Genomic DNA, 10,320 nt, shown 5'->3' with positions numbered 1-10,320 from the left:
CTGTACATAGTCATTTCTGAGCTAAATAGATATATAAAATGTCAAATATGTCAAGTTAAACTTTGATCTATCTATCTATCTTGTATGTATAATTTATCATGTACCATTTAGCAATTTTTTTTAATGCCACCTTTTTGGGGTATACATGGATGCAAATTATGTATAAAATATGTGATAAACAGCCAATTTACATGAGTATTATGTAAAGAGGACCTTTAATGTCCTAATGTTTTATATACCGCTAGAAATCCCAGTATGTGTTCTTGGGGAAGAGATATTGTTGCCTTTAGTTTCAGCACTGATATCTCAACACTGTCAGAAGGGTGGTTATAATAACTCGGTGTCATACCCTTACTGCCCAGCAATGACGAAGAGCTATGCGGAACGCCCCCCTGGTGCAAGTTTTTAAGGGGTATATAAAACACGAAAGGTCCTCTTTAACATAATAAAACATTGCCGCCATTGCAGGAGCATATCAGCAGTGTCTGTTATAGCAGATGGCACAGTCTAAGCTCCATCCTAGCACCATAAACATATGGCAGTTAGTGAGAACAATCTGTCAGTTGTGCAACACATTTTAAGCCTAGGGTTGGAATGGGTTAATATATAGCACATTTTTTTTCACTTTTGCAGTCATAAGACTTCATCCACAGACTTATTTTCCCCATTCTACATTATATTTTACCTGCTGAACTGTATGTTTGCATCTTATATGACTTTTATCGGAACTTATGAGCCTGAAAACTTTATTTCATTCTCTGATTGAGAAATATAAACTCTGAAATATCCGCCTGTGATTCACTTGGTGTTAGACTTTTATTAGTCATGAATATCGTGCCAGAAGACGTTAGGATGAACGAAGAAATCTCATGGTTCAAAGTAATTCTCTTCAGATCAAGAATTGTTTTTCTCGGAATTTGATATTTTTTCGGATTCCCAATGAAACAGGGTGGGACTCTGATGGTTTTGGCGGAACATCGAAGTAGATATCCATTACTAAAATATGCCATAAATTATTATGCCACCACTAATGTTATCATAACCACATGACTTACTAAGCATTAGAGATGAGCGAACAGTGTTCTATCGAACACATGTTCGATCGGATATCAGGGTGTTCGCCATGTTCGAATCGAATCGAACACCACGTGGTAAAGTGCGCCAAAATTCGATTCCCCTCCCACCTTCCCTGGCGCCTTTTTTGCACCAATAACAGCGCAGGGGAGGTGGGACAGGAACTACGACACTGGGGGCATTGAAAAAAATTGGAAAAAGTCATTGGCTGCCGAAATCAGGTGACCTCCATTTTAGACGAATAGTGGATTTCAAATCCGGGTCATATGAGAATGTGAACTTTGTGACTATGAGACAGGGATAGCTGTACAGGCAGGGATAGCTAGGGATAACCTTTATTTAGGGGGGAATGTTATTAAAAATAACTTTTTGGGGCTCTATCGGGTGTGTAATTGTGATTTTTGTGAGATAAACTTTTTCCCATAGGGATGCATTGGCCAGCGCTGATTGGCCGAATTCCGTACTCTGGCCAATCAGTGCTGGCCAATGCATTCTATTAGCTTGATGAAGCAGAGTGTGCACAAGGGTTCAAGCGCACCCTCGGCTCTGATGTAGCAGAGCCGAGGCTGCACAAGGGTTCAAGCGCACCCTCGGCTCTGATGTAGGAGAGCCGAGGGTGCACTTGAACCCTTGTGCACCCTCAGCTCTGCTACATCAGAGCCGAGGGTGCGCTTGAACCCTTGTGCACACTCTGCTTCATCAAGCTAATAGAATGCATTGGCCAGCGCTGATTGGCCAATGTATTCTATTAGCCTGATGAAGTAGAGCTGAATGTGTGTGCTAAGCACACACATTCAGCTCTACTTCATCGGGCTAATAGAATGCATTGGCCAGCGCTGATTGGCCAGAGTACGGAACTCGACCAATCAGCGCTGGCTCTGCTGGAGGAGGCGGAGTCTAAGATCGCTCCACACCAGTCTCCATTCAGGTCCGACCTTAGACTCCGCCTCCTCCGGCAGAGCCAGCGCTGATTGGCCGAAGGCTGGCCAATGCATTCCTATGCGAATGCAGAGACTTAGCAGTGCTGAGTCAGTTTTGCTCAACTACACATCTGATGCACACTCGGCACTGCTACATCAGATGTAGCAATCTGATGTAGCAGAGCCGAGGGTGCACTAGAACCCCTGTGCAAACTCAGTTCACGCTAATAGAATGCATTGGCCAGCGCTGATTGGCCAATGCATTCTATTAGCCCGATGAAGTAGAGCTGAATGTGTGTGCTAAGCACACACATTCAGCACTGCTTCATCACGCCAATACAATGCATTAGCCAGTGCTGATTGGCCAGAGTACGGAATTCGGCCAATCAGCGCTGGCTCTGCTGGAGGAGGCGGAGTCTAAGATCGCTCCACACCAGTCTCCATTCAGGTCCGACCTTAGACTCCGCCTCCTCCAGCAGAGCCAGCGCTGATTGGCCGAATTCCGTACTCTGGCCAATCAGCACTGGCTAATGCATTGTATTGGCTTGATGAAGCAGTGCTGAATGTGTGTGCTTAGCACACACATTCAGCTCTACTTCATCGGGCTAATAGAATGCATTGGCCAATCAGCGCTGGCCAATGCATTCTATTAGCGTGAACTGAGTTTGCACAGGGGTTCTAGTGCACCCTCGGCTCTGCTACATCAGATTGCTACATCTGATGTAGCAGTGCCGAGTGTGCATCAGATGTGTAGTTGAGCAAAACTGACTCAGCACTGCTAAGTCTGCATTCGCATAGGAATGCATTGGCCAGCCTTCGGCCAATCAGCGCTGGCTCTGCCGGAGGAGGCGGAGTCTAAGGTCGGACCTGAATGGAGACTGGTGTGGAGCGATCTTAGACTCCGCCTCCTCCAGCAGAGCCAGCGCTGATTGGCCGAATTCCGTACTCTGGCCAATCAGCACTGGCTAATGCATTGTATTGGCTTGATGAAGCAGTGCTGAATGTGTGTGCTTAGCACACACATTCAGCTCTACTTCATCGGGCTAATAGAATGCATTGGCCAGCGCTGATTGGCCGAATTCCGTACTCTGGCCAATCAGCACTGGCTAATGCATTGTATTGGCTTGATGAAGCAGTGCTGAATGTGTGTGCTTAGCACACACATTCAGCTCTACTTCATCGGGCTAATAGAATGCATTGGCCAATCAGCGCTGGCCAATGCATTCTATTAGCGTGAACTGAGTTTGCACAGGGGTTCTAGTGCACCCTCGGCTCTGCTACATCAGATTGCTACATCTGATGTAGCAGTGCCGAGTGTGCATCAGATGTGTAGTTGAGCAAAACTGACTCAGCACTGCTAAGTCTGCATTCGCATAGGAATGCATTGGCCAGCCTTCGGCCAATCAGCGCTGGCTCTGCCGGAGGAGGCGGAGTCTAAGGTCGGACCTGAATGGAGACTGGTGTGGAGCTATCTTAGACTCCGCCTCCTCCAGCAGAGCCAGCGCTGATTGGTCGAGTTCCGTACTCTGGCCAATCAGCACTGGCCAATGCATTTCTATGGGGAAAAGTTAGCTTGCGAAAATCGCAAACTGACAGGGATTTCCATGAAATAAAGTGACTTTTATGCCCCCAGACATGCTTCCCCTGCTGTCCCAGTGTCATTCCAGGGTGTTGGTATCATTTCCTGGGGTGTCATAGTGGACTTGGTGACCCTCCAGACACGAATTTGGGTTTCCCCCTTAACGAGTTTATGTTCCCCATAGACTATAATGGGGTTCGAAACCCATTCGAACACTCGAACAGTGAGCGGCTGTTCGAATCGAATTTCGAACCTCGAACATTTTAGTGTTCGCTCATCTCTACTAAGCATCTTTACGTGTTATGTCAAGGATCTGAAACACACACCAATACTGAACATTATAGCTCTTCTGATATTGTAAAGGTAAGCATTGCCTTCCAAATGATGAAGAAATATTTATCCTGAGTTTCTAATGTATGATATCTACACTGGGAAGCATCTAAAAACCTTGTTAGTTCAGTTCTGTCACTACTGTATAATATATCATTAAACGATAAAATTTGGCTAAACTAAGATCTCTCCCCTTAGTATAAATACTAAAAGGAAAAATATAAGTTAAATGGAATATTATATATTATGTCTGTTTTACACATACAGACAGGGGCATATACAAGGTGGCAGTTACACAATTAAAACCAGTCCATAGCTCCACCTTAACCTCAGGATGTGGATAGAGCTGAAAACAAATGGTAGAGAAGGAAGCCACAAGCTCTCTGCTCCACCATTCACCCATCCTGCTGCCTGTGGCTTGGTGTAGGCAGGCTCGAAGAGATGATGTAATTGTTCCTACCACTCTAAACAAGGGACAGCACAGATCAAAAGGCTCCATAGAAACCATGCCAGGTAATATATATTGGCTTCTTCTACCAGCATGATACCTGGGGAATCTATATTGAATGAAGAAGAAACACAACATAAAAGGCATGGGTGTCATAATTCATGTTTCATAATCATCTGAGTACAGGAGTGTGGGTGAGGAACATAAACCTATCCATGATATTGAGCACATGGACCGCTTACCTTCCAAACAATGCCAAATTTCATATCTGCAAAAAAGGGGTTATGATTTCATCTTCATGTTTGGTATGACTGGACTTGTAAAAACATTTGACATTGATTGTCAGGCATATCATCCTGATATGAGTTACCCACCCAGAATTATGGCATGTACCCAAAATAGGTGATATTCCTGTTGATTTGGCAAATGTCATTAGCCAGTCCTGGTCACAGGGGAGAAGAGGAGCTGAGTTAGGGGGTCCTTAAAAAGTGGATGACGGACAGGATTCACTTGGTCAGATACCTTGAAATACAGCCAGATCTGGAATCTGCTGAGCTTCATGGCCAGGCTTGTAAGAAGTGTATTTTACTCTTTTTTTATTTTGTATACTCTGTGCTTGAATGAATGTATTTTTTTTATTACACCTGGTTAAAAACTCAGACCAGAATTTCATACTATAAGATATAGGCAGAGGTGAACCTAGCCTCTCTGTCTGAGGGGAACTACAGAAAGATGCCCCCCCCCAAAAAAAAAGAAATACCCAAACTGGCTATGTTTGGTTGTGTGATGAGGTCCCCCTAATTAGGACAAAAATCCCCAATAGGCAGATCAAAAATCCACCACATAGTATAACACCCACCATTTTTGGACCACATATGATATACCACCCCATTTTTTTTCCCCCACATTGTATATGATGCCCTTTTTTGGCCCCTCACACAATATATAACCCCACTTTTTCTGGCCCACCACATGGTATATGACCCCATTGTTTTCAGCCCACCACACAGTATATGGCCTCTTTTTATTTGCCTCCCACAGTATATGAAAAAAAACAAAAACAATTTTTTCCCAAATCAAGTGTGAGTAGCTCTATGAAATCAATTAGAAATAAATTGTGATGGTGAATCACTAATAGGGTTAAAAGCTAGAAACCTTTATTATCAGCAAAAGTTAAAAAGGGGGTATGACTCCCATGTTAAGAACCAAACAAAACGTACAAAAATTGCACCTTAAGTATAGTATATATATGTATTTCAATAGAGAACCGTATAACAGTAATCACAGCCCAGGTTCTATATATACATACCGATGCATTTAAAAAAGCTCGATTAGCATGGCTGTAGGGCAATAGTTTCATTCCCACAGTATATGACCCTGCTTTTCATGCCCCCAACACACTAAATGACCACTTTCTTATGCCATCCCCACAGTATATGACCCCTTTATTTATGCACCCCCCCCCCATAGTATATGATCCCTTCCTTATGGCTCCCCACAGTATATGATCCCCACACAATATATGACCTCTTTCTTATTGTCATCCCCAGTATATGACTCCCTTTTTTGCTTGCCACACAGTACTTTACTGGACATACACTCCTTAAAAAAGAATGCCGACCCCCCCCCCCCCCACACACACACACACACACACACTGTTTTCCATGAGGTGCCGTCTGAGGCCTTTGCCTCAGGTCGCTTTATGGAACGTGCTCCACTGCATGTAGGCTCTGGACCAGATTAGGATTAATGGAAGTCCCTGGGTGAAATGGGCATGAAGTTCGCCTTCCGTTTTTAGGAGTTCTTAGCACGCACCATAGTCTGGGCAAATGCATCGCTGGGATGGTATACAAAATGGAGCTCACCTGGCTGTGCACAGCACTGTAGTCCTCAGCAGTCAAAATTCCACTCATCTGGCCACCTTTCAGGGAACGGCTTCCTAGCCATTCCTCACAGGTTACATGGGCAGCAGGAGGGAGACACACACACCAGACACATCTGCACTAGAGATGAGCGAACAGTGTTCTATCGAACTCATGTTCGATCGGATATTAGGCTGTTCGGCATGTTCGAATCGAATCGAACACCGCGTGGTAAAGTGCGCCATTACTCGATTCCCCTCCCACCTTCCCTGGCGCCTTTTTTGCTCCAATAACAGCGCAGGGTAGGTGGGACAGGAACTACGACACCGGTGACGTTGAAAAAAGTAGGCAAAACCCATTGGCTGCCGAAAACATGTGACCTCTAATTTAAAAGAACAGCGCCGCCCAGCTTCGCGTCATTCTGAGCTTGCAATTCACCGAGGACGGAGGTTTCCGTCCAGCTAGCTAGGGCTTAGATTCTGGGTAGGCAGGGACAGGCTAGGATAGGAAGGAGAAGACAACCAACAGCTCTTGTAAGAGCTAAATTCCAGGGAGAAGCTTGTCAGTGTAACGTGGCACTGACGGGCTCAATCGCCGCAACCCAGCTTTCCCAGGATCCTGAATGGAATACACTGTCAGTGTATTCCCGTATACCCGATATATACCCCGATACCCGTTCCAACGGTGTGCCCCCCCACCTTCACCCCAGAAATACCCTGCAAGTCCCCTAGCAATAGAATTGGGGCTATATACACCCACAATTTTTACTACTGGTATACAGTGCCATTGTCTGACTGGGAATTCAAAGAATATATTGGGAATACAAATACCCTCATTTCTTGCTACTGCCATATAGTGCCAGTTTCTGACTGGTAATTCAAAGAATATATTGGGGTTACGTGCACCCACAATTTTTACTACTGGTATACAGTGCCATTGTCTGACTGGGAATTCAAAGAGTATATTGGGAATACAAATACCCTCATTTCTTGCTACTGCCATATAGTGCCAGTTTCTGACTGGGAATTCAAAGAATATATTGGGGTTACGTGCACCCACAATTTTTACTACTGGTATACAGTGCCATTGTCTGACTGGGAATTCAAAGAATATATTGGGGTTATAAATACCCTCATTTCTTGCTACTGCCATATAGTGCCAGTTTCTGACTGGTAATTCAAAGAATATATTGGGGTTACGTGCACCCACAATTTTTACTACTGGTATACAGTGCCATTGTCTGACTGGGAATTCAAAGAATATATTGGGAATACAAATACCCTCATTTCTTGCTACTGCCATATAGTGCCAGTTTCTGACTGGGAATTCAAAGAATATATTGGGGTTACGTGCACCCACAATTTTTACTACTGGTATACAGTGCCATTGTCTGACTGGGAATTCAAAGAATATATTGGGGTTATAAATACCCTCATTTCTTGCTACTGCCATATAGTGCCAGTTTCTGACTGGTAATTCAAAGAATATATTGGGGTTACGTGCACCCACAATTTTTACTACTGGTATACAGTGCCATTGTCTGACTGGGAATTCAAAGAGTATATTGGGAATACAAATACCCTCATTTCTTGCTACTGCCATATAGTGCCAGTTTCTGACTGGGAATTCAAAGAATATATTGGGGTTACGTGCACCCACAATTTTTACTACTGGTATACAGTGCCATTGTCTGACTGGGAATTCAAAGAATATATTGGGGTTATAAATACCCTCATTTCTTGCTACTGCCATATAGTGCCAGTTTCTGACTGGTAATTCAAAGAATATATTGGGGTTACGTGCACCCACAATTTTTACTACTGGTATACAGTGCCATTGTCTGACTGGGAATTCAAAGAGTGTATTGGGAATACAAATACCCTCATTTCTTGCTACTGCCATATAGTGCCAGTTTCTGACTGGTAATTCAAAGAATATATTGGGGTTACGTGCACCCACAATTTTTACTACTGGTATACAGTGCCATTGTCTGACTGGGAATTCAAAGAATATATTGGGGTTATAAATACCCTCATTTCTTGCTACTGCCATATAGTGCCAGTTTCTGACTGGTAATTCAAAGAATATATTGGGGTTACGTGCACCCACAATTTTTACTACTGGTATACAGTGCCATTGTCTGACTGGGAATTCAAAGAGTATATTGGGAATACAAATACCCTCATTTCTTGCTACTGCCATATAGTGCCAGTGTCTGACTGGGAATTCAAAGAATATATTGGGGTTACGTGCACCCACAATTTTTACTACTGGTATACAGTGCCATTGTCTGACTGGGAATTCAAAGAATATATTGGGGTTATAAATACCCTCATTTCTTGCTACTGCCATATAGTGCCAGTTTCTGACTGGTAATTCAAAGAATATATTGGGGTTACGTGCACCCACAATTTTTACTACTGGTATACAGTGCCATTGTCTGACTGGGAATTCAAAGAGTATATTGGGAATACAAATACCCTCATTTCTTGCTACTGCCATATAGTGCCAGTTTCTGACTGGGAATTCAAAGAATATATTGGGGTTACGTGCACCCACAATTTTTACTACTGGTATACAGTGCCATTGTCTGACTGGGAATTCAAAGAATATATTGGGGTTATAAATACCCTCATTTCTTGCTACTGCCATATAGTGCCAGTTTCTGACTGGTAATTCAAAGAATATATTGGGGTTACGTGCACCCACAATTTTTACTACTGGTATACAGTGCCATTGTCTGACTGGGAATTCAAAGAGTATATTGGGAATACAAATACCCTCATTTCTTGCTACTGCCATATAGTGCCAGTTTCTGACTGGTAATTCAAAGAATATATTGGGGTTACGTGCACCCACAATTTTTACTACTGGTATACAGTGCCATTGTCTGACTGGGAATTCAAAGAATATATTGGGGTTATAAATACCCTCATTTCTTGCTACTGCCATATAGTGCCAGTTTCTGACTGGTAATTCAAAGAATATATTGGGGTTACGTGCACCCACAATTTTTACTACTGGTATACAGTGCCATTGTCTGACTGGGAATTCAAAGAGTATATTGGGAATACAAATACCCTCATTTCTTGCTACTGCCATATAGTGCCAGTGTCTGACTGGGAATTCAAAGAATATATTGGGGTTACGTGCACCCACAATTTTTACTACTGGTATACAGTGCCATTGTCTGACTGGGAATTCAAAGAATATATTGGGGTTATAAATACCCTCATTTCTTGCTACTGCCATATAGTGCCAGTTTCTGACTGGTAATTCAAAGAATATATTGGGGTTACGTGCACCCACAATTTTTACTACTGGTATACAGTGCCATTGTCTGACTGGGAATTCAAAGAGTATATTGGGAATACAAATACCCTCATTTCTTGCTACTGCCATATAGTGCCAGTTTCTGACTGGGAATTCAAAGAATATATTGGGGTTACGTGCACCCACAATTTTTACTACTGGTATACAGTGCCATTGTCTGACTGGGAATTCAAAGAATATATTGGGGTTATAAATACCCTCATTTCTTGCTACTGCCATATAGTGCCAGTTTCTGACTGGTAATTCAAAGAATATATTGGGGTTACGTGCACCCACAATTTTTACTACTGGTATACAGTGCCATTGTCTGACTGGGAATTCAAAGAGTATATTGGGAATACAAATACCCTCATTTCTTGCTACTGCCATATAGTGCCAGTTTCTGACTGGTAATTCAAAGAATATATTGGGGTTACGTGCACCCACAATTTTTACTACTGGTATACAGTGCCATTGTCTGACTGGGAATTCAAAGAATATATTGGGGTTATAAATACCCTCATTTCTTGCTACTGCCATATAGTGCCAGTTTCTGACTGGTAATTCAAAGAATATATTGGGGTTACGTGCACCCACAATTTTTACTACTGGTATACAGTGCCATTGTCTGACTGGGAATTCAAAGAGTATATTGGGAATACAAATACCCTCATTTCTTGCTACTGCCATATAGTGCCAGTGTCTGACTGGGAATTCAAAGAATATATTGGGGTTACGTGCACCCACAATTTTTACTACTGGTATACAGTGCCATTGTCTGACTGGGAATTCAAA

The sequence above is a fragment of the Leptodactylus fuscus genome, chromosome 3, assembly GCF_031893055.1.
Source record: "Leptodactylus fuscus isolate aLepFus1 chromosome 3, aLepFus1.hap2, whole genome shotgun sequence".
NCBI lineage: Eukaryota > Metazoa > Chordata > Amphibia > Anura > Leptodactylidae > Leptodactylus > Leptodactylus fuscus.
The sequence above is the reverse complement of the archived record's forward strand: the minus strand, read 5'-3'. Positions refer to the sequence as shown.